Raw genomic sequence first — 21,357 nt, 5'->3', positions numbered from 1 at the left:
TTTAGTAGTTTAATTTAAGACCCCCTGCTAATATCATGTCCTGTAGGTCTATTTACATTACCAACACATGATTTTTTTCAGTAAGCCAATACAATTAGGAAACTTTTTTATTAGCTTACCTGGTGATAGAAGTAGAAGAGGGCAAAAAAGTGCCCGTATCTCACCTACAGCCATACCACATTGGATAGGCCCAATCTCGTCTCATCTTGGAAGCTAAGAAGTGTTGGGCCTGGTTAGTACTTGGGTGGGAGACCACATGGGAACACCAGGTGCTCTATGTTTTTTCACATTACTGGCAAATTGTTTTTATTCTCTAGCTATTTAAATTGGAAACTTTTTCTTTTTATTGCCAGTACAGACCTTTGGAAGAGGTCAAACAGACACAATAGCCATCACCTAAAGACTTACCACACTGTTTAGGCCCAATTCCAACTGCTTTTGGCAGCTAAACAGTGTTGAGCCTCTTTAGTAGTTTAATTTAAGACCCCCTGCTAATATCATGTCCTGTAGGTCTTTTTACATTACCAACACATGATTTTTTTCAGTAAGCCAATACAGTTAGGAAACTTTTTTATTAGCTTACCTGGTGATAGAAGTAGAAGAGGGCAAAAAAGTGACTGTATCTCACCTACAGCCATATCACATTGGATAGGCCCAATCTCGCCTGATCTTGGAAGCTAAGCAGTGTTGGGTCTGGTTAGTACTTGGGTGGGAGACCACATGGAAACTCCAGGTGCTGTAGGTTTTTTCACATTACTGGCAAATTGTTTTTATTCTCTAGCTATTTAAATTGGAAACTTTTTCTTTTTATTGCCAGTACAGATATTTGGAAGAGGTCAAACAGACACAATAGCCATCACCTAAAGACTTACTACAATGTTTAGGCCCAATTTCAAATGCGTTTGGCAGCTAAACAGTGTTGAGCCTCTTTAGTAGTTTAATTTAAGACCCCCTGCTAATCTCATGTCCTGTAGGTCTTTTTACATTACCAACACATGATTTTTTTCAGTAAGCCAATACAGTTAGGAAACTTTTTTATTAGCTTACCTGGTGATAGAAGTAGAAGAGGGCAAAAAAGTGACTGTATCTCACCTACAGCCATATCACATTGGATAGGCCCAATCTCGCCTGATCTTGGAAGCTAAGCAGTGTTGGGTCTGGTTAGTACTTGGGTGGGAGACCACATGGAAACTCCAGGTGCTGTAGGTTTTTTCACATTACTGGCAAATTGTTTTTATTCTCTAGCTATTTAAATTGGAAACTTTTTCTTTTTATTGCCAGTACAGATATTTGGAAGAGGTCAAACAGACACAATAGCCATCACCTAAAGACTTACTACAATGTTTAGGCCCAATTTCAAATGCGTTTGGCAGCTAAACAGTGTTGAGCCTCTTTAGTAGTTTAATTTAAGACCCCCTGCTAATCTCATGTCCTGTAGGTCTTTTTACATTACCAACACATGATTTTTTTCAGTAAGCCAATACAGTTAGGAAACTTTTTTATTAGCTTACCTGGTGATAGAAGTAGAAGAGGGCAAAAAAGTGCCTGAATCTCACCTACAGCCATACCACATTGGATAGGCCCAATCTCGCCTGATCTTGGAAGCTAAGCAGTATTGGGTCTGGTTAGTACTTGGGTGGGAGACCACATGGAAACTCCAGGTGCTGTAGGTTTTTTCACATTACTGGCAAATTGTTTTTATTCTCTAGCTATTTAAATTGGAAACTTTTTCTTTTTATTGCCAGTACAGATATTTGGAAGAGGTCAAACAGACACAATAGCCATCACCTAAAGACTTACTACAATGTTTAGGCCCAATTTCAAATGCGTTTGGCAGCTAAACAGTGTTGAGCCTCTTTAGTAGTTTAATTTAAGACCCCCTGCTAATCTCATGTCCTGTAGGTCTTTTTACATTACCAACACATGATTTTTTTCAGTAAGCCAATACAGTTAGGAAACTTTTTTATTAGCTTACCTGGTGATAGAAGTAGAAGAGGGCAAAAAAGTGCCTGAATCTCACCTACAGCCATACCACATTGGATAGGCCCAATCTCGCCTGATCTTGGAAGCTAAGCAGTGTTGGGCCTGGTTAGTACTTGGGTGGTAGACCACATGGGAACACCAGGTGCTGTAGGTTTTTTCACATTACTGGCAAATTGTTTTTATTCTCTAGCTATTTAAATTGGAAACTTTTTCTTTTTATTGCCAGTACAGATATTTGGAAGAGGTCAAAAAGACACAATAGCCATCACCTAAAGACTTACTACAATGTTTATGCCCAATTTCAAATGCTTTTGGCAGCTAAACAGTGTTGAGCCTCTTTAGTAGTTTAATTTAAGACCCCCTGCTAATCTCATGTCCTGTAGGTCTTTTTACATTACCAACACATGATTTTTTTCAGTAAGCCAATACAGTTAGGAAACTTTTTTATTAGCTTACCTGGTGATAGAAGTAGAAGAGGGCAAAAAAGTGCCTGAATCTCACTTACAGCCATACCACATTGGATAGGCCAAATCTCGCCTGATCTTGGAAGCTAAGCAGTGTTGGGCCTGGTTAGTACTTGGGTCGGAGACCACATGGGAACACCAGGTGCTGTAGGTTTTTTCACATTACTGGCAAATTGTTTTTATTCTCTAGCTATTTAAATTGGAAACTTTTTCTTTTTATTGCCAGTACAGATATTTGGAAGAGGTCAAACAGACACAATAACCATCACCTAAAGACTTACCACACTGTTTAGGCCCAATTTCAAATGCTTTTGGCAGCTAAACAGTGTTGAGCCTCTTTAGTAGTTTAATTTAAGACCCCCTGCTAATATCATGTCCTGTAGGTCTTTTTACATTACCAACACATGATTTTTTTCAGTAAGCCAATACAGTTAGGAAACTTTTTTATTAGCTTACCTGGTGATAGAAGTAGAAGAGGGCAAAAAAGTGCCTGTGTTTCACCTACAGCCATTCCACATTGGATAGGCCCAATCTCGTCTGATCTTGGAAGCTAAGCATTGTTGGGCCTTGTTAGTACTTGGGTGGGAGACCACATGGGAACACCAGGTGCTCTAGGTCTTTTCACATTACTGGCAAATTGTTTTTATTCTCTAGCTATTTAAATTGGAAACTTTTTCTTTTTATTGCCAGCACAGACATTTGGAAGAGGTCAAACAGACACAATAGCCATCACCTAAAGACTTACCACACTGTTTAGGCCCAATTCCAACTGCTTTTGGCAGCTAAACAGTGTTGAGTCTCTTTAGTAGTTTAATTTAAGACCCCCTGCTAATATAATGTCCTGTAGGTCTTTTTACATTACCAACACATGATTTTTTTCAGTAAGCCAATACAGTTAGGAAACTTTTTTATTAGCTTACCTGGTGATAGAGGTAGAAGAGGGCAAAAAAGTGCCTGGATCTCACCTACAGCCATACCACATTGGATAGGCCCAATCTCGTCTGATCTTGGAAGCTAAGCAGTGTTGTGCCTGGTTAGTACTTGGGTGGGAGACCACATGGGAACACCAGGTGCTGTAGGTTTTTTCACATTACTGGCAAATTGTTTTTATTCTCTAGCTATTTAAATTGGAAACTTTTTATTTATATTGCCAGTACAGACATTTGGAAGAGGTCAAACAGACACAATAGCCATCACCTAAAAACTTACCACACTGTTTAGGCCCAATTCCAACTTCTTTTGGCAGCTAAACAGTGTAGAGCCTCTTTAGTAGTTTAATTTAAGACCCCCTGCTAATATCATGTCCTGTAGGTCTTTTTACATTACCAACACATGATTTTTTTCAGTAAGCCAATACAGTTAGGAAACTTTTTTATTAGCTTACCTGGTGATAGAAGTAGAAGAGGGCAAAAAAGTGCCTATATCTCACCTACAGCCATACCACATTGGATAGGCCCAATCTCATCTGATCTTGGAAGCTAAGCAGTGTTGGGACTGGTTAGTACTTGGGTGGGAGACCACATGGGAACACCTGGTGCTGTAGGTCTTTTCACATTACTGGCAAATTGTTTTTATTCTCTAGCTATTTAAATCGTAAACTTTTTCTTTTTATTGCCAGCACAGACATTTGGAAGAGGTCAAACAGACACAATAGCCATGACCTAAAGACTTACCACACTGTTTAGGCCCAATTCCAACTGCGTTTGGCAGCTAAACAGTGTTGAGCCTCTTTAGTAGTTTAATTTAAGACCCCCTGCTAATATCATGTCCTGTAAGTCTTTTTACATTACCAACACATGATTTTTTTCAGTAAGCCAATACAGTTAGGAAACTTTTTTATTAGCTTACCTGGTGATAGAAGTAGAAGAGGGCAAAAAAGTGCCTGTAACTCACCTACATCCATACCAAATTGGATAGGCCCAATCTTGTCTGATCTTCAAATCTAAGCAGTGTTGGGCCTGGTTAGTACTTGTGTGGGAGACCACATGGGAACACCAGGTGCTGCAGGTTTTTTCACATTACTGGCAAATTGTTTTTATTCTCTAGCTATTTAAATTGGAAACTTTTTCTTTTTATTGCCAGCACTGACATTTGGAAGAGGTCAAACAGACACAATAGCCATCACCTAAAGACTTACCACACTGTTTAGGCCCAATTCCAACTGCTTTTGGCAGCTAAACAGTGTTGAGTCTCTTTAGTAGTTTAATTTAAGACCCCCTGCTAATATAATGTCCTGTAGGTCTTTTTACATTACCAACACATGATTTTTTTCAGTAAGCCAATACAGTTAGGAAACTTTTTTATTAGCTTACCTGGTGATAGAGGTAGAAGAGGGCAAAAAAGTGCCTGTATCTCACCTACAGCCATACCACATTGGATAGGCCCAATCTCGTCTGATCTTGGAAGCTAAGCAGTGTTGGGCCTGGTTAGTACTTGGGTGGGAGACCACATGGGAACACCAGGTGCTGTAGGTTTTTTCACATTACTGGCAAATTGTTTTTATTCTCTAGCTATTTAAATTGGAAACTTTTTCTTTTTATTGCCAGCACAGACATTTGGAAGAGGTCAAACAGACACAATAGCCATCACCTAAAGACTTACCACACTGTTTAGGCCCAATTCCAACTGCTTTTGGCAGCTTAACAGTTTTGAGCCTCTTTAGTAGTTTAATTTAAGACCCCCTGCTAATATCATGTCCTATAGGTCTTTTTACATTACCAACACATGATTTTTTTCAGTAAGCCAATACAGTTAGGAAACTTTTTTATTAGCTTACCTGGTGATAGAAGTAGAAGAGGGCAAAAAAGTGAGTGTATCTCACATACAGCCATACCACATTGGATAGGCCCAATCTCGTCTGATCTTGGAAGCTAAGCAGTGTTGCTCCTGGTTAGTACTTGGGTGGGAGACCACATGGGAACACCAGGTGCTGTAGGTTTTTTCACATTACTGGAAAATTGTTTTTATTCTCTAGCTATTTAAATTGGAAACTTTTTCTTTATATTGCCAGTACAGACATTTGGAAGAGGTCAAACAGACAAAATAGCCATCACCTAAAAACTTACCACACTGTTTAGGCCCAATTCCAACTGCTTTTGGCAGCTAAACAGTGTTGAGCCTCTTTAGTAGTTTAATTTAAGACCCCCTGCTAATATCATGTCCTGTAGGTCTTTTTACATTACCAACACATGATTTTTTTCAGTAAGCCAATACAGTTAGGAAACTTTTTTATTAGCTTACCTGGTGACAGAAGTAGAAGAGGGCAAAAAAGTGCCTGTATCTCACCTACAGCCATACCACATTGGATAGGCCCAATCTCGCCTGATCTTGGAAGCTAAGCAGTGTTGGGCCCGGTTAGTACTTGGGTGGGAGACCACATGGGAACTCCAGGTGCTTTAGGTTTTTTCACATTACTGGCAAATTGTTTTTATTCTCTAGCTATTTAAATTGGAAACTTTTTCTTTTTATTGCCAGTACAGACATTTGGAAGAGGTCAAACAGACACAATAGCCATCACCTAAAGACTTACCACACTGTTTAGGCCCAATTCCAAATGCTTTTGGCAACTAAACAGTGTTGAGCCTCTTTAGTAGTTTAATTTAAGACCCCCTGCTAATATCATGTCCTGTAGGTCTTTTTACATTACCAACACATCATTTTTTTTCAGTAAGCCAATACAATTAGGAAACTTTTTTATTAGCTTACCTGGTGATAGAAGTAGAAGAGGGCAAAAAAGTGCCTGTATTTCACCTACAGCCATACCACATTGGATAGGCCCAATCTCGTCTGATCTTGGAAGCTAAGCAGTGTTGGGCCTGGTTAGTACTTGGGTGGGAGACCACATGGGAACACCAGGTGCTATAGGTCTTTTCACATTACTGGCAAATTGTTTTTATTCTCTAGCTATTTAAATCGTAAACTTTTTCTTTATATTGCTAGCACAGACATTTGGAAGAGGTCAAACAGACACAATAGCCATGACCTAAAGACTTACCACACTGTTTAGGCCCAATTCCAACTGCTTTTGGCAGCTAAACAGTGTTGAGCCTCTTTAGTAGTTTAATTTAAGACCCCCTGCTAATATCATGTCCTGTAGGTCTTTTTAGATTACCAACACATTAATTTTTTTCAGTAAGCCAATACAGTTAGGAAACTTTTTTATTAGCTTACCTGGTGATAGAAGTAGAAGAGGGCAAAAAAGTGACTGTATCTCACCTACAGCCATATCACATTGGATAGGCCCAATCTCGTCTCATCTTGGAAGCTAAGCAGTGTTGGGCCTGGTTAGTACTTGGGTGGGAGACCACATGGGAACACCAGGTGCTCTATGTTTTTTCACATTACTGGCAAATTGTTTTTATTCTCTAGCTATTTAAATTGGAAACTTTTTCTTTTTATTGCCAGTACAGACCTTTGGAAGAGGTCAAACAGACACAATAGCCATCACCTAAAGACTTACCACACTGTTTAGGCCCAATTCCAACTGCTTTTGGCAGCTAAACAGTGTTGAGCCTCTTTAGTAGTTTAATTTAAGACCCCCTGCTAATATCATGTCCTGTAGGTCTTTTTACATTACCAACACATGATTTTTTTCAGTAAGCCAATACAGTTAGGAAACTTTTTTATTAGCTTACCTGGTGATAGAAGTAGAAGAGGGCAAAAAAGTGACTGTATCTCACCTACAGCCATATCACATTGGATAGGCCAAATCTCGCCTGATCTTGGAAGCTAAGCAGTGTTGGGTCTGGTTAGTACTTGGGTGGGAGACCACATGGAAACTCCAGGTGCTGTAGGTTTTTTCACATTACTGGCAAATTGTTTTTATTCTCTAGCTATTTAAATTGGAAACTTTTTCTTTTTATTGCCAGTACAGATATTTGGAAGAGGTCAAACAGACACAATAGCCATCACCTAAAGACTTACTACAATGTTTAGGCCCAATTTCAAATGCTTTTGGCAGCTAAACAGTGTTGAGCCTCTTTAGTAGTTTAATTTAAGACCCCCTGCTAATCTCATGTCCTGTAGGTCTTTTTACATTACCAACACATGATTTTTTTCAGTAAGCCAATACAGTTAGGAAACTTTTTTATTAGCTTACCTGGTGATAGAAGTAGAAGAGGGCAAAAAAGTGCCTGAATCTCACCTACAGCCATACCACATTGGATAGGCCCAATCTCGCCTGATCTTGGAAGCTAAGCAGTGTTGGGCCTGGTTAGTACTTGGGTGGGAGACCACATGGGAACACCAGGTGCTGTAGGTTTTTTCACATTACTGGCAAATTGTTTTTATTCTCTAGCTATTTAAATTGGAAACTTTTTCTTTTTATTGCAAGTACAGATATTTGGAAGAGGTCAAACAGACACAATAGCCATCACCTAAAGACTTACTACAATGTTTATGCCCAATTTCAAATGCTTTTGGCAGCTAAACAGTGTTGAGCCTCTTTAGTAGTTTAATTTAAGACCCCCTGCTAATCTCATGTCCTGTAGGTCTTTTTACATTACCAACACATGATTTTTTTCAGTAAGCCAATACAGTTAGGAAACTTTTTTATTAGCTTACCTGGTGATAGAAGTAGAAGAGGGCAAAAAAGTGCCTGAATCTCACTTACAGCCATACCACATTGGATAGGCCAAATCTCGCCTGATCTTGGAAGCTAAGCAGTGTTGGGCCTGGTTAGTACTTGGGTCGGAGACCACATGGGAACACCAGGTGCTGTAGGTTTTTTCACATTACTGGCAAATTGTTTTTATTCTCTAGCTATTTAAATTGGAAACTTTTTCTTTTTATTGCCAGTACAGATATTTGGAAGAGGTCAAACAGACACAATAACCATCACCTAAAGACTTACCACACTGTTTAGGCCCAATTTCAAATGCTTTTGGCAGCTAAACAGTGTTGAGCCTCTTTAGTAGTTTAATTTAAGACCCCCTGCTAATATCATGTCCTGTAGGTCTTTTTACATTACCAACACATGATTTTTTTCAGTAAGCCAATACAGTTAGGAAACTTTTTTATTAGCTTACCTGGTGATAGAAGTAGAAGAGGGCAAAAAAGTGCCTGTGTTTCACCTACAGCCATTCCACATTGGATAGGCCCAATCTCGTCTGATCTTGGAAGCTAAGCATTGTTGGGCCTTGTTAGTACTTGGGTGGGAGACCACATGGGAACACCAGGTGCTCTAGGTCTTTTCACATTACTGGCAAATTGTTTTTATTCTCTAGCTATTTAAATTGGAAACTTTTTCTTTTTATTGCCAGCACAGACATTTGGAAGAGGTCAAACAGACACAATAGCCATCACCTAAAGACTTACCACACTGTTTAGGCCCAATTCCAACTGCTTTTGGCAGCTAAACAGTGTTGAGTCTCTTTAGTAGTTTAATTTAAGACCCCCTGCTAATATAATGTCCTGTAGGTCTTTTTACATTACCAACACATGATTTTTTTCAGTAAGCCAATACAGTTAGGAAACTTTTTTATTAGCTTACCTGGTGATAGAGGTAGAAGAGGGCAAAAAAGTGCCTGGATCTCACCTACAGCCATACCACATTGGATAGGCCCAATCTCGTCTGATCTTGGAAGCTAAGCAGTGTTGTGCCTGGTTAGTACTTGGGTGGGAGACCACATGGGAACACCAGGTGCTGTAGGTTTTTTCACATTACTGGCAAATTGTTTTTATTCTCTAGCTATTTAAATTGGAAACTTTTTATTTATATTGCCAGTACAGACATTTGGAAGAGGTCAAACAGACACAATAGCCATCACCTAAAAACTTACCACACTGTTTAGGCCCAATTCCAACTTCTTTTGGCAGCTAAACAGTGTAGAGCCTCTTTAGTAGTTTAATTTAAGACCCCCTGCTAATATCATGTCCTGTAGGTCTTTTTACATTACCAACACATGATTTTTTTCAGTAAGCCAATACAGTTAGGAAACTTTTTTATTAGCTTACCTGGTGATAGAAGTAGAAGAGGGCAAAAAAGTGCCTATATCTCACCTACAGCCATACCACATTAGATAGGCCCAATCTCATCTGATCTTGGAAGCTAAGCAGTGTTGGGACTGGTTAGTACTTGGGTGGGAGACCACATGGGAACACCTGGTGCTGTAGGTCTTTTCACATTACTGGCAAATTGTTTTTATTCTCTAGCTATTTAAATCGTAAACTTTTTCTTTTTATTGCCAGCACAGACATTTGGAAGAGGTCAAACAGACACAATAGCCATGACCTAAAGACTTACCACACTGTTTAGGCCCAATTCCAACTGCGTTTGGCAGCTAAACAGTGTTGAGCCTCTTTAGTAGTTTAATTTAAGACCCCCTGCTAATATCATGTCCTGTAAGTCTTTTTACATTACCAACACATGATTTTTTTCAGTAAGCCAATACAGTTAGGAAACTTTTTTATTAGCTTACCTGGTGATAGAAGTAGAAGAAGGCAAAAAAGTGCCTGTAACTCACCTACATCCATACCAAATTGGATAGGCCCAATCTTGTCTGATCTTCAAATCTAAGCAGTGTTGGGCCTGGTTAGTACTTGTGTGGCAGACCACATGGGAACACCAGGTGCTGCAGGTTTTTTCACATTACTGGCAAATTGTTTTTATTCTCTAGCTATTTAAATTGGAAACTTTTTCTTTTTATTGCCAGCACTGACATTTGGAAGAGGTCAAACAGACACAATAGCCATCACCTAAAGACTTACCACACTGTTTAGGCCCAATTCCAACTGCTTTTGGCAGCTAAACAGTGTTGAGTCTCTTTAGTAGTTTAATTTAAGACCCCCTGCTAATATAATGTCCTGTAGGTCTTTTTACATTACCAACACATGATTTTTTTCAGTAAGCCAATACAGTTAGGAAACTTTTTTATTAGCTTACCTGGTGATAGAGGTAGAAGAGGGCAAAAAAGTGCCTGTATCTCACCTACAGCCATACCACATTGGATAGGCCCAATCTCGTCTGATCTTGGAAGCTAAGCAGTGTTGGGCCTGGTTAGTACTTGGGTGGGAGACCACATGGGAACACCAGGTGCTGTAGGTTTTTTCACATTACTGGCAAATTGTTTTTATTCTCTAGCTTTTTAAATTGGAAACTTTTTCTTTTTATTGCCAGCACAGACATTTGGAAGAGGTCAAACAGACACAATAGCCATCACCTAAAGACTTACCACACTGTTTAGGCCCAATTCCAACTGCTTTTGGCAGCTAAACAGTTTTGAGCCTCTTTAGTAGTTTAATTTAAGACCCCCTGCTAATATCATGTCCTATAGGTCTTTTTACATTACCAACACATGATTTTTTTCAGTAAGCCAATACAGTTAGGAAACTTTTTTATTAGCTTACCTGGTGATAGAAGTAGAAGAGGGCAAAAAAGTAAGTGTATCTTACATACAGCCATACCACATTGGATAGGCCCAATCTCGTCTGATCTTGGAAGCTAAGCAGTGTTGCTCCTGGTTAGTACTTGGGTGGGAGACCACATGGGAACACCAGGTGCTGTAGGTTTTTTCACATTACTGGCAAATTGTTTTTATTCTCTAGCTATTTAAATTGGAAACTTTTTCTTTATATTGCCAGTACAGACATTTGTAAGAGGTCAAACAGACAAAATAGCCATCACCTAAAAACTTACCACACTGTTTAGGCCCAATTCCAACTGCTTTTGGCAGCTAAACAGTGTTGAGCCTCTTTAGTAGTTTAATTTAAGACCCCCTGCTAATATCATGTCCTGTAGGTCTTTTTACATTACCAACACATGATTTTTTTCAGTAAGCCAATACAGTTAGGAAACTTTTTTATTAGCTTACCTGGTGACAGAAGTAGAAGAGGGCAAAAAAGTGCCTGTATCTCACCTACAGCCATACCACATTGGATAGGCCCAATCTCGCCTGATCTTGGAAGCTAAGCAGTGTTGGGCCTGGTTAGTACTTGGGTGGGAGACCACATGGGAACTCCAGGTGCTTTAGGTTTTTTCACATTACTGGCAAATTGTTTTTATTCTCTAGCTATTTAAATTGGAAACTTTTTCTTTTTATTGCCAGTACAGACATTTGGAAGAGGTCAAACAGACACAATAGCCATCACCTAAAGACTTACCACACTGTTTAGGCCCAATTCCAAATGCTTTTGGCAACTAAACAGTGTTGAGCCTCTTTAGTAGTTTAATTTAAGACCCCCTGCTAATATCATGTCCTGTAGGTCTTTTTACATTACCAACACATCATTTTTTTTCAGTAAGCCAATACAATTAGGAAACTTTTTTATTAGCTTACCTGGTGATAGAAGTAGAAGAGGGCAAAAAAGTGCCTGTATTTCACCTACAGCCATACCACATTGGATAGGCCCAATCTCGTCTGATCTTGGAAGCTAAGCAGTGTTGGGCCTGGTTAGTACTTGGGTGGGAGACCACATGGGAACACCAGGTGCTATAGGTCTTTACACATTACTGGCAAATTGTTTTTATTCTCTAGCTATTTAAATCGTAAACTTTTTCTTTATATTGCTAGCACAGACATTTGGAAGAGGTCAAACAGACACAATAGCCATGACCTAAAGACTTACCACACTGTTTAGGCCCAATTCCAACTGCTTTTGGCAGCTAAACAGTGTTGAGCCTCTTTAGTAGTTTAATTTAAGACCCCCTGCTAATATCATGTCCTGTAGGTCTTTTTAGATTACCAACACATTAATTTTTTTCAGTAAGCCAATACAGTTAGGAAACTTTTTTATTAGCTTACCTGGTGATAGAAGTAGAAGAGGGCAAAAAGGTGCCTGTATCTCACCTACAGCCATACGACATTGGATAGGCCCAATCTCTTCTGATCTTGGAAGCTAAGCAGTGTTGGGACTGGTTAGTACTTGGGTGGGAGACCACATGGGAACACCTGGTGCTGTAGGTTTTTTCACATTACTGGCAAATTGTTTTTATTCTCTAGCTATTTAAATCGTAAACTTTTTCTTTTTATTGCCAGCACAGACATTTGGAAGAGGTCAAACAGACACAATAGCCATCACCTAAAGACTTACCACACTGTTTAGGCCCAATTCCAACTGCTTTTGGCAGCTAAACAGTGTTGAGCCTCTTTAGTAGTTTAATTTAAGACCCCCTGCTAATATCATGTCCTGTAAGTCTTTTTACATTACCAACACATGATTTTTTCAGTAAGCCAATACAGTTAGGAAACTTTTTTATTAGCTTACCTGGTGATAGAAGTAGAAGAGGGCAAAAAAGTGCCTGTAACTCACCTACATCCATACCAAATGGGACAGGCCCAATCTTGTCTGATCTACAAAGCTAAGCAGTGTTGGGACTGGTTAGTACTTGGGTGGGAGACCACATGGGAACACCAGGTGCTGTAGGTCTTTTCACATTACTGGCAAATTGTTTTTATTCTCTAGCTATTTAAATTGGAAACTTTTTCTTTTTATTGCCAGCACAGACATTTGGAAGAGGTCAAACAGACACAATAGCCATGACCTAAAGACTTACCACACTGTTTAGGCCCAATTCCAACTGCGTTTGGCAGCTAAACAGTGTTGAGCCTCTTTAGTAGTTTAATTTAAGACCCCCTGCTAATATCATGTCCTGTAAGTCTTTTTACATTACCAACACATGATTTTTTTCAGTAAGCCAATACAGTTAGGAAACTTTTTTATTAGCTTACCTGGTGATAGAAGTAGAAGAGGGCAAAAAAGTGCCTGTAACTCACCTACATCCATACCAAATTGGATAGGCCCAATCTTGTCTGATCTTCAAAGCTAAGCAGTGTTGGGCCTGGTTAGTACTTGGGTGGGAGACCACATGGGAACACCAGGTGCTGCAGGTTTTTTCACATTACTGGCAAATTGTTTTTATTCTCTAGCTATTTAAATTGGAAACTTTTTCTTTTTATTGCCAGCACTGACATTTGGAAGAGGTCAAACAGACACAATAGCCATCACCTAAAGACTTACCACACTGTTTAGGCCCAATTCCAACTGCTTTTGGCAGCTAAACAGTGTTGAGTCTCTTTAGTAGTTTAATTTAAGACCCCCTGCTAATATAATGTCCTGTAGGTCTTTTTACATTACCAACACATGATTTTTTCAGTAAGCCAATACAGTTAGGAAACTTTTTTATTAGCTTACCTGGTGATAGAGGTAGAAGAGGGCAAAAAAGTGCCTGAATCTCACCTACAGCCATACCACATTGGATAGGCCCAATCTCGTCTGATCTTGGAAGCTAAGCAGTGTTGGGCCTGGTTAGTACTTAGGTGGGAGACCACATGGGAACACCAGGTGCTCTATGTTTTTTCACATTACTGGCAAATTGTTTTTATTCTCTAGCTATTTAAATTGGAAACTTTTTCTTTTTATTGCCAGTACAGACCTTTGGAAGAGGTCAAACAGACACAATAGCCATCACCTAAAGACTTACCACACTGTTTAGGCCCAATTCCAACTGCTTTTGGCAGCTAAACAGTGTTGAGCCTCTTTAGTAGTTTAATTTAAGACCCCCTGCTAATATCATGTCCTGTAGGTCTTTTTACATTACCAACACATGATTTTTTTCAGTAAGCCAATACAGTTAGGAAACTTTTTTATTAGCTTACCTGGTGATAGAAGTAGAAGAGGGCAAAAAAGTGCCTGTATCTCACCTACAGCCATACCACATTGGATAGGCCCAATCTCGCCTGATATTGGAAGCTAAGCAGTGTTGGGCCTGGTTAGTACTTGGGTGGGAGACCACATGGAAACTCCAGGTGCTGTAGGTTTTTTCACATTACCGGCAAATTGTTTTTATTCTCTAGCTATTTAAATTGGAAACTTTTTCTTTTATTGCCAGTACAGATATTTGGAAGAGGTCAAACAGACACAATAGCCATCACCTAAAGACTTACTACAATGTTTAGGCCCAATTTTAAATGCTTTTGGCAGCTAAACAGTGTTGAGCCTCTTTAGTAGTTTAATTTAAGACCCCCTGCTAATCTCATGTCCTGTAGGTCTTTTTACATTACCAACACATGATTTTTTTCAGTAAGCCAATACAGTTAGGAAACTTTTTTATTAGCTTACCTGGTGATAGAAGTGGAAGAGGGCAAAAAAGTGCCTGAATCTCACCTACAGCCATACCACATTGGATAGGCCCAATCTCGCCTGATCTTGGAAGCTAAGCAGTGTTGGGCCTGGTTAGTACTTGGGTGGGAGACCACATGGGAACACCAGGTGCTGTAGGTTTTTTCACATTACTGGCCAATTGTTTTTATTCTCTAGCTATTTAAATTGGAAACTTTTTCTTTTTATTGCCAGTACAGATATTTGGAAGAGGTCAAACAGACACAATAGCCATCACCTAAAGACTTACCACAATGTTTAGGCCCAATTTCAAATGATTTTGGCAGCTAAACAGTGTTGAGCCTCTTTAGTAGTTTAATTTAAGACCCCCTGCTAATATCATGTCCTGTAGGTCTTTTTACATTACCAACACATGATTTTTTTCAGTAAGCCAATACAGTTAGGAGACTTTTTTATTAGCTTACCTGGTGATAGAAGTAGAAGAGGGCAAAAAAGTGCCTGAATCTCACCTACAGCCATACCACATTGGATAGGCCAAATCTCGCCTGATCTTGGAAGCTAAGCATTGTTGGGCCTTGTTAGTACTTGGGTGGGAGACCACATGGGAACTCCAGGTGCTGTAGGTTTTTTCACATTACTGGCAAATTGTTTTTATTCTCTAGCTATTTAAATTGGAAACTTTTTCTTTTTATTGCCAGTACAGATATTTGGAAGAGGTCAAACAGACACAATAGCCATCACCTAAAGACTTACTACAATGTTTATGCCCAATTTCAAATGCTTTTGGCAGCTAAACAGTGTTGAGCCTCTTTAGTAGTTTAATTTAAGACCCCCTGCTAATATCATGTCCTGTAGGTCTTTTTACATTACCAACACATGATTTTTTTCAGTAAGCCAATACAGTTAGGAGACTTTTTTATTAGCTTACCTGGTGATAGAAGTAGAAGAGGGCAAAAAAGTGCCTTTATCTCACCTACAGCCATACCACATTGAATAGGCCCAATCTCGTCTGATCTTGGGAGCTAAGCAGCGTTGGGCCTAGTTACTACTTGGTTGGGAGACCACAGGGGAACACCAGGTGCTGTATGTTTTTTCACATTACTGGCAAATTGTTTTTATTCTCTAGCTATTTAAATTGGAAACTTTTTCTTTTTATTGCCAGTACAGACATTTGGAAGAGGTCAAACAGACACAATAGCCATCACCTAAAGACTTACCACACTGTTTAGGCCCAATTCCAACTGCTTTTGGCAGCTAAACAGTGTTGAGCCTCTTTAGTAGTTTAATTTAAGACCCCCTGCTAATATCATGTCCTGTAGGTCTTTTTACATTACCAACACATGATTTTTTTCAGTAAGCCAATACAGTTAGGAAACTTTTTTATTAGCTTACCTGGTGACAGAAGTAGAAGAGGGCAAAAAAGTGCCCGTATCTCACCTACAGCCATACCACATTGGATAGGCCCAATCTCGCCTGATCTTGGAAGCTAAGCAGTGTTGGGCCTGGTTAGTACTTGGGTGGGAGACCACATGCGAACTCCAGGTGCTGTAGGTTTTTTCACATTACTGGCAAATTGTTTTTATTCTCTAGCTATTTAAATTGGAAACTTTTTCTTTTTATTGCCAGTACAGACATTTGGAAGAGGTCAAACAGACACAATAGCCATCACCTAAAGACTTAACACACTGTTTAGGCCCAATTCCAAATGCTTTTGGCAACTAAACAGTGTTGAGCCTCTTTAGTAGTTTAATTTAAGACCCCCTGCTAATATCATGTCCTGTAGGTCTTTTTACATTACCAACACATAATTTTTTTCAGTAAGCCAATACAATTAGGAAACTTTTTTATTAGCTTACCTGGTGATAGAAGTAGAAGAGGGCAAAAAAGTGCCTGTATTTCACCTACAGCCATACCACATTGGATAGGCCCAATCTCGTCTGATCTTGGAAGCTAAGCAGTGTTGGGCCTGGTTAGTACTTGGGTGGGAGACCACATGGGAACACCAGGTGCTGTAGGTCTTTTCACATTACTGGCAAATTGTTTTATTCTCTAGCTATTTAAATCGTAAACTTTTTCTTTTTATTGCCAGCACAGACATTTGGATGAGGTCAAACAGACACAATAGCCATGACCTAAAGACTTACCACACTGTTTAGGCCCAATTCCAACTGCTTTTGGCAGCTAAACAGTGTTGAGCCTCTTTAGTAGTTTAATTTAAGACCCCCTGCTAATATCATGTCCTGTAGGTCTTTTTAGATTACCAACACATTAATTTTTTTCAGTAAGCCAATACAGTTAGGAAACTTTTTTATTAGCTTACCTGGTGATAGAAGTAGAAGATGGCAAAAAAGTGCCTGTATCTCACCTACAGCCATACGACATTGGATAGGCCCAATCTCGTCTGATCTTGGAAGCTAAGCAGTGTTGGGACTGGTTAGTACTTGGGTGGGAGACCACATGGGAACACCTGGTGCTGTAGGTTTTTTCACATTACTGGCAAATTGTTTTTATTCTCTAGCTATTTAAATCGTAAACTTTTTCTTTTTATTGCCATCACAGACATTTGGAAGAGGTCAAACAGACACAATAGCCATCACCTAAAGACTTACCACACTGTTTAGGCCCAATTCCAACTGCTTTTGGCAGCTAAACAGTGTTGAGCCTCTTTAGTAGTTTAATTTAAGACCCCCTGGTAATATCATGTCCTGTAAGTCTTTTTACATTACCAACACATGATTTTTTTCAGTAAGCCAATACAGTTAGGAAACTTTTTTATTAGCTTACCTGGTGATAGAAGTAGAAGAGGGCAAAAAAGTGCCTGTAACTCACCTACATCCATACCAAATTGGACAGGCCCAATCTTGTCTGATCTACAAAGCTAAGCAGTGTTGGGACTGGTTAGTACTTGGGTGGGAGACCACATGGGAACACCAGGTGCTGTAGGTCTTTTCACATTACTGGCAAATTGTTTTTATTCTCTAGCTATTTAAATTGGAAACTTTTTCTTTTTATTGCCAGCACAGACATTTGGAAGAGGTCAAACAGACACAATAGCCATGACCTAAAGACTTACCACACTGTTTAGGCCCAATTCCAACGGCGTTTGGCAGCTAAACAGTGTTGAGCCTCTTTAGTAGTTTAATTTAAGACCCCCTGCTAATATCATGTCCTGTAGGTCTTTTTACATTACAAAAACATGATTTTTTTCAGTAAGCCAATACAGTTAGGAAACTTTTTTATTAGCTTACCTGGTGATAGAAGTAGAAGAGGGCAAAAAAGTGCCCGTAACTCACCTACATCCATACCAAATTGGATAGGCCCAATCTTGTCTGATCTTCAAAGCTAAGCAGTGTTGGGCCTGGTTAGTACTTGGGTGGGAGACCACATGGGAACACCAGGTGCTCTAGGTCTTTTCACATTACTGGCAAATTGTTTTTATTCTCTAGCTATTTAAATTGGAAACTTTTTCTTTTTATTGCCAGCACTGACATTTGGATGCGGTCAAACAGACACAATAGCCATCACCTAAAGACTTACCACACTGTTTAGGCCCAATTCCAACTGCTTTTGGCAGCTAAACAGTGTTGAGTCTCTTTAGTAGTTTAATTTAAGACCCCCTGCTAATATAATGTCCTGTAGGTCTTTTTACATTACCAACACATGATTTTTTTCAGTAAGCCAATACAGTTAGGAAACTTTTTTATTAGCTTACCTGGTGATAGAGGTAGAAGAGGGCAAAAAAGTGCCTGTATCTCACCTACAGCCATACCACATTGGGTAGGCCCAATCTCGTCTGATCTTGGAAGCTAAGCAGTGTTGGGCCTGGTTAGTACTTGGGTGGGAGACCACATGGGAACACCAGGTGCTGTAGGTTTTTTCACATTACTGGCAAATTGTTTTTATTCTCTAGCTATTTAAATTGGAAACTTTTTCTTTTTATTGCCAGCACAGACATTTGGAAGAGGTCAAACAGACACAATAGCCATCACCTAAAGACTTACCACACTGTTTAGGCCCAATTCCAACTGCTTTTGGCAGCTAAACAGTTTTGAGCCTCTTTAGTAGTTTAATTTAAGACCCCCTGCTAATATCATGTCCTATAGGTCTTTTTACATTACCAACACATGATTTTTTTCAGTAAGCCAATACAGTTAGGAAACTTTTTTATTAGCTTACCTGGTGATAGAAGTAGAAGAGGGCAAAAAAGTGAGTGTATCTCACATACAGCCATACCACATTGGATAGGCCCAATCTCGTCTGATCTTGGAAGCTAAGCAGTGTTGCGCCTGGTTAGTGCTTGGGTGGGAGACCACATGGGAACACCAGGTGCTGTAGGTTTTTTCACATTACTGGCAAATTGTTTTTATTCTCTAGCTATTTAAATTGGAAACTCTTTCTTTATATTGCCAGTACAGACATTTGGAAGAGGTCAAACAGACAAAATAGCCATCACCTAAAAACTTACCACACTGTTTAGGCCCAATTCCAACTGCTTTTGGCAGCTAAACAGTGTTGAGTCTCTTTAGTAGTTTAATTTAAGACCCCCTGCTAATATAATGTCCTGTAGGTCTTTTTACATTACCAACACATGATTTTTTTCAGTAAGCCAATACAGTTAGGAAACTTTTTTATTAGCTTACCTGGTGATAGAGGTAGAAGAGGGCAAAAAAGTGCCTGTATCTCACCTACAGCCATACCACATTGGATAGGCCCAATCTCGTCTGATCTTGGAAGCTAAGCAGTGTTGGGCCTGGTTAGTACTTGGGTGGGAGACCACATGGGAACACCAGGTGCTGTAGGTTTTTTCACATTACTGGCAAATTGTTTTTATTCTCTAGCTATTTAAATTGGAAACTTTTTCTTTTTATTGCCAGCACAGACATTTGGAAGAGGTCAAACAGACACAATAGCCATCACCTAAAGACTTACCACACTGTTTAGGCCCAATTCCAACTGCTTTTGGCAGCTAAACAGTTTTGAGCCTCTTTAGTAGTTTAATTTAAGACCCCCTGCTAATATCATGTCCTATAGGTCTTTTTACATTACCAACACATGATTTTTTTCAGTAAGCCAATACAGTTAGGAAACTTTTTTATTAGCTTACCTGGTGATAGAAGTAGAAGAGGGCAAAACAGTGAGTGTATCTCACGTACAGCCATACCACATTGGATAGGCCCAACCTCGTCTGATTTTGGAAGCTAAGCAGTGTTGCGCCTGGTTAGTACTTGGGTGGGAGACCACATGAGAACACCAGGTGCTGTAGGTTTTTTCACATTACTGGCAAATTGTTTTTATTCTCTAGCTATTTAAATTGGAAACTTTTTCTTTATATTGCCAGTACAGACATTTGGAAGAGGTCAAACAGACAAGATCGCCATCACCTAAAAACTTACCACACTGTTTAGGCCCAATTCCAACTGCTTTTGGCAGCTAAACAGTGTAGAGACTCTTTAGTAGTTTAATTTAAGACCCCCTGCTAATATCATGTCCTGTAGGTCTTTTTACATTACCAACACATGATTTTTTTCAGTAAGCCAATACAGTTAGGAAACTTTTTTATTAGCTTACCTAGTGATAGAAGTAGAAGAGGGCAAAAAAGTGCTTGTATCTCACCTACAGCCATACCACATTGGATAGGCCCAATCTCGTCTGATCTTGGAAGCTAAGCAGTGTTGGGCCTGGTTAGTACTTGGGTGGGAGACCACATGGGAAAACCAGGTGCTGTAGGTTTTTTCACATTACTGGCAAATTGTTTTTATTCTCTAGCTATTTAAATTGGAAACTTTTTCATTTTATTGCAAGCAAAGACATTTGGAAGAGGTCAAACAGACACAATAGCCATCACCTAAAGACTTACCACAATGTTTAGGACCAATTCCAACTGCTTTTGGCAGCTAAACAGTGTTGAGCCTCTTTAGTAGTTTAATTTAAGACCCCCTGCTAATATCATGTCCTGTAAGTCTTTTTACATTACCAACACATGATTTTTTTCAGTAAGCCAATACAGTTAGGAAACTTTTTTATTAGCTTACCTGGTGATAGAAGTAGAAGAGGGCAAAAAAGTGCCTGTAACTCACCTATATCCATACCAAATTGGACAGGCCCAATCTTGTCTGATCTTCAAAGCTAAGCAGTGTTGGGACTGGTTAGTACTTGGGTGGGAGACCACATGGGAACACCAGGTGCTGTAGGTCTTTTCACATTACTGGCAAATTGTTTTTATTCTCTAGCTATTTAAATTGGAAACTTTTTCTTTTTATTGCCAGCACAGACATTTGGAAGAGGTCAAACAGACACAATAGCCATCACCTAAAGACTTACCACACTGTTTAGGCCCAATTCCAACTGCTTTTGGCAGCTAAACAGTTTTGAGCCTCTTTAGTAGTTTAATTTAAGACCCCCTGCTAATATCATGTCCTATAGGTCTTTTTACATTACCAACACATGATTTTTTTCAGTAAGCCAATACAGTTAGGAAACTTTTTTATTAGCTTACCTGGTGATAGAAGTAGAAGAGGGCAAAACAGTGAGTGTATCTCACATACAGCCATACCACATTGGATAGGCCCAATCTCGTCTGATTTTGGAAGCTAAGCAGTGTTGCGCCTGGTTAGTACTTGGGTGGGAGACCACATGGGAACACCAGGTGCTGTAGGTTTTTTCACATTACTGGCAAATTGTTTTTATTCTCTAGCTATTTAAATTGGAAACTTTTTCTTTTTATTGCCAGCACAGACATTTGGAAGAGGTCAAACAGACACAATAGCCATCACCTAAAGACTTACCACACTTTTTAGGCCCAATTCCAACTGCTTTTGGCAGCTAAACAGTTTTGAGCCTCTTTAGTAGTTTA

At 39.4% G+C, this 21,357-nt stretch overlaps 16 non-coding genes and 29 pseudogenes across 16 annotated transcripts; all 45 read left to right on the top strand.

The window, feature by feature from the left end:
• Positions 1 to 162: 162 nt before the first annotated feature.
• LOC146029531 (5S ribosomal RNA) lies at positions 163 to 281 on the top strand (annotated as a pseudogene).
• Positions 282 to 626: 345 nt separating this feature from the next.
• LOC146028803 (5S ribosomal RNA) lies at positions 627 to 745 on the top strand (annotated as a pseudogene).
• A 345-nt stretch (positions 746 to 1,090) lies between these two features.
• LOC146028802 (5S ribosomal RNA) lies at positions 1,091 to 1,209 on the top strand (annotated as a pseudogene).
• A 345-nt stretch (positions 1,210 to 1,554) lies between these two features.
• On the top strand, positions 1,555 to 1,673 carry LOC146028951 (5S ribosomal RNA; annotated as a pseudogene).
• A 345-nt stretch (positions 1,674 to 2,018) lies between these two features.
• Positions 2,019 to 2,137, top strand: LOC146027371 (5S ribosomal RNA). Its single transcript, XR_014454774.1, has one exon. It is a non-coding gene; the product is annotated as a 5S ribosomal RNA (ribosomal RNA).
• Positions 2,138 to 2,482: 345 nt separating this feature from the next.
• On the top strand, positions 2,483 to 2,601 carry LOC146029105 (5S ribosomal RNA; annotated as a pseudogene).
• A 345-nt stretch (positions 2,602 to 2,946) lies between these two features.
• LOC146028839 (5S ribosomal RNA) lies at positions 2,947 to 3,065 on the top strand (annotated as a pseudogene).
• A 345-nt stretch (positions 3,066 to 3,410) lies between these two features.
• Positions 3,411 to 3,529, top strand: LOC146034844 (5S ribosomal RNA). Its single transcript, XR_014460247.1, has one exon. It is a non-coding gene; the product is annotated as a 5S ribosomal RNA (ribosomal RNA).
• Positions 3,530 to 3,874: 345 nt separating this feature from the next.
• On the top strand, positions 3,875 to 3,993 carry LOC146034479 (5S ribosomal RNA). Its single transcript, XR_014459885.1, has one exon. It is a non-coding gene; the product is annotated as a 5S ribosomal RNA (ribosomal RNA).
• A 345-nt stretch (positions 3,994 to 4,338) lies between these two features.
• On the top strand, positions 4,339 to 4,457 carry LOC146029698 (5S ribosomal RNA; annotated as a pseudogene).
• A 345-nt stretch (positions 4,458 to 4,802) lies between these two features.
• On the top strand, positions 4,803 to 4,921 carry LOC146032495 (5S ribosomal RNA). Its single transcript, XR_014457926.1, has one exon. It is a non-coding gene; the product is annotated as a 5S ribosomal RNA (ribosomal RNA).
• A 345-nt stretch (positions 4,922 to 5,266) lies between these two features.
• Positions 5,267 to 5,385, top strand: LOC146028612 (5S ribosomal RNA; annotated as a pseudogene).
• A 345-nt stretch (positions 5,386 to 5,730) lies between these two features.
• Positions 5,731 to 5,849, top strand: LOC146028175 (5S ribosomal RNA; annotated as a pseudogene).
• Positions 5,850 to 6,195: 346 nt separating this feature from the next.
• Positions 6,196 to 6,314, top strand: LOC146034036 (5S ribosomal RNA). Its single transcript, XR_014459443.1, has one exon. It is a non-coding gene; the product is annotated as a 5S ribosomal RNA (ribosomal RNA).
• Positions 6,315 to 6,660: 346 nt separating this feature from the next.
• Positions 6,661 to 6,779, top strand: LOC146029409 (5S ribosomal RNA; annotated as a pseudogene).
• Positions 6,780 to 7,124: 345 nt separating this feature from the next.
• On the top strand, positions 7,125 to 7,243 carry LOC146029252 (5S ribosomal RNA; annotated as a pseudogene).
• A 345-nt stretch (positions 7,244 to 7,588) lies between these two features.
• Positions 7,589 to 7,707, top strand: LOC146034205 (5S ribosomal RNA). The gene has a single exon (XR_014459611.1). It is a non-coding gene; the product is annotated as a 5S ribosomal RNA (ribosomal RNA).
• A 345-nt stretch (positions 7,708 to 8,052) lies between these two features.
• Positions 8,053 to 8,171, top strand: LOC146029104 (5S ribosomal RNA; annotated as a pseudogene).
• Positions 8,172 to 8,516: 345 nt separating this feature from the next.
• LOC146028838 (5S ribosomal RNA) lies at positions 8,517 to 8,635 on the top strand (annotated as a pseudogene).
• Positions 8,636 to 8,980: 345 nt separating this feature from the next.
• Positions 8,981 to 9,099, top strand: LOC146034843 (5S ribosomal RNA). The gene has a single exon (XR_014460246.1). It is a non-coding gene; the product is annotated as a 5S ribosomal RNA (ribosomal RNA).
• Positions 9,100 to 9,444: 345 nt separating this feature from the next.
• LOC146027680 (5S ribosomal RNA) lies at positions 9,445 to 9,563 on the top strand. The gene has a single exon (XR_014455069.1). It is a non-coding gene; the product is annotated as a 5S ribosomal RNA (ribosomal RNA).
• Positions 9,564 to 9,908: 345 nt separating this feature from the next.
• On the top strand, positions 9,909 to 10,027 carry LOC146029786 (5S ribosomal RNA; annotated as a pseudogene).
• A 345-nt stretch (positions 10,028 to 10,372) lies between these two features.
• Positions 10,373 to 10,491, top strand: LOC146032494 (5S ribosomal RNA). Its single transcript, XR_014457925.1, has one exon. It is a non-coding gene; the product is annotated as a 5S ribosomal RNA (ribosomal RNA).
• A 345-nt stretch (positions 10,492 to 10,836) lies between these two features.
• LOC146028611 (5S ribosomal RNA) lies at positions 10,837 to 10,955 on the top strand (annotated as a pseudogene).
• A 345-nt stretch (positions 10,956 to 11,300) lies between these two features.
• On the top strand, positions 11,301 to 11,419 carry LOC146028020 (5S ribosomal RNA; annotated as a pseudogene).
• A 346-nt stretch (positions 11,420 to 11,765) lies between these two features.
• Positions 11,766 to 11,884, top strand: LOC146034035 (5S ribosomal RNA). The gene has a single exon (XR_014459442.1). It is a non-coding gene; the product is annotated as a 5S ribosomal RNA (ribosomal RNA).
• Positions 11,885 to 12,230: 346 nt separating this feature from the next.
• On the top strand, positions 12,231 to 12,349 carry LOC146028554 (5S ribosomal RNA; annotated as a pseudogene).
• Positions 12,350 to 13,157: 808 nt separating this feature from the next.
• On the top strand, positions 13,158 to 13,276 carry LOC146029662 (5S ribosomal RNA; annotated as a pseudogene).
• Positions 13,277 to 13,620: 344 nt separating this feature from the next.
• On the top strand, positions 13,621 to 13,739 carry LOC146028184 (5S ribosomal RNA; annotated as a pseudogene).
• Positions 13,740 to 14,084: 345 nt separating this feature from the next.
• LOC146028500 (5S ribosomal RNA) lies at positions 14,085 to 14,203 on the top strand (annotated as a pseudogene).
• Positions 14,204 to 14,547: 344 nt separating this feature from the next.
• LOC146034204 (5S ribosomal RNA) lies at positions 14,548 to 14,666 on the top strand. Its single transcript, XR_014459610.1, has one exon. It is a non-coding gene; the product is annotated as a 5S ribosomal RNA (ribosomal RNA).
• Positions 14,667 to 15,011: 345 nt separating this feature from the next.
• Positions 15,012 to 15,130, top strand: LOC146028906 (5S ribosomal RNA; annotated as a pseudogene).
• A 345-nt stretch (positions 15,131 to 15,475) lies between these two features.
• LOC146029478 (5S ribosomal RNA) lies at positions 15,476 to 15,594 on the top strand (annotated as a pseudogene).
• Positions 15,595 to 15,939: 345 nt separating this feature from the next.
• On the top strand, positions 15,940 to 16,058 carry LOC146035143 (5S ribosomal RNA). Its single transcript, XR_014460546.1, has one exon. It is a non-coding gene; the product is annotated as a 5S ribosomal RNA (ribosomal RNA).
• Positions 16,059 to 16,403: 345 nt separating this feature from the next.
• On the top strand, positions 16,404 to 16,522 carry LOC146032245 (5S ribosomal RNA). Its single transcript, XR_014457689.1, has one exon. It is a non-coding gene; the product is annotated as a 5S ribosomal RNA (ribosomal RNA).
• Positions 16,523 to 16,867: 345 nt separating this feature from the next.
• Positions 16,868 to 16,986, top strand: LOC146028345 (5S ribosomal RNA; annotated as a pseudogene).
• Positions 16,987 to 17,331: 345 nt separating this feature from the next.
• LOC146029818 (5S ribosomal RNA) lies at positions 17,332 to 17,450 on the top strand (annotated as a pseudogene).
• A 345-nt stretch (positions 17,451 to 17,795) lies between these two features.
• LOC146029710 (5S ribosomal RNA) lies at positions 17,796 to 17,914 on the top strand (annotated as a pseudogene).
• Positions 17,915 to 18,259: 345 nt separating this feature from the next.
• Positions 18,260 to 18,378, top strand: LOC146033559 (5S ribosomal RNA). Its single transcript, XR_014458968.1, has one exon. It is a non-coding gene; the product is annotated as a 5S ribosomal RNA (ribosomal RNA).
• A 345-nt stretch (positions 18,379 to 18,723) lies between these two features.
• LOC146028754 (5S ribosomal RNA) lies at positions 18,724 to 18,842 on the top strand (annotated as a pseudogene).
• A 345-nt stretch (positions 18,843 to 19,187) lies between these two features.
• Positions 19,188 to 19,306, top strand: LOC146032493 (5S ribosomal RNA). The gene has a single exon (XR_014457924.1). It is a non-coding gene; the product is annotated as a 5S ribosomal RNA (ribosomal RNA).
• A 345-nt stretch (positions 19,307 to 19,651) lies between these two features.
• LOC146029254 (5S ribosomal RNA) lies at positions 19,652 to 19,770 on the top strand (annotated as a pseudogene).
• Positions 19,771 to 20,115: 345 nt separating this feature from the next.
• Positions 20,116 to 20,234, top strand: LOC146032389 (5S ribosomal RNA). The gene has a single exon (XR_014457827.1). It is a non-coding gene; the product is annotated as a 5S ribosomal RNA (ribosomal RNA).
• Positions 20,235 to 20,579: 345 nt separating this feature from the next.
• Positions 20,580 to 20,698, top strand: LOC146029751 (5S ribosomal RNA; annotated as a pseudogene).
• A 345-nt stretch (positions 20,699 to 21,043) lies between these two features.
• LOC146028588 (5S ribosomal RNA) lies at positions 21,044 to 21,162 on the top strand (annotated as a pseudogene).
• The last annotated feature ends 195 nt before the right edge of the window (positions 21,163 to 21,357 follow it).

Source organism: Crinia signifera, chromosome 8, assembly GCF_055691185.1.
Source record: "Crinia signifera chromosome 8, ASM5569118v1, whole genome shotgun sequence".
In the NCBI taxonomy this organism is placed as follows: Eukaryota; Metazoa; Chordata; class Amphibia; order Anura; family Myobatrachidae; genus Crinia; species Crinia signifera.
This window is presented reverse-complemented; position numbering and strand designations above follow the sequence as displayed.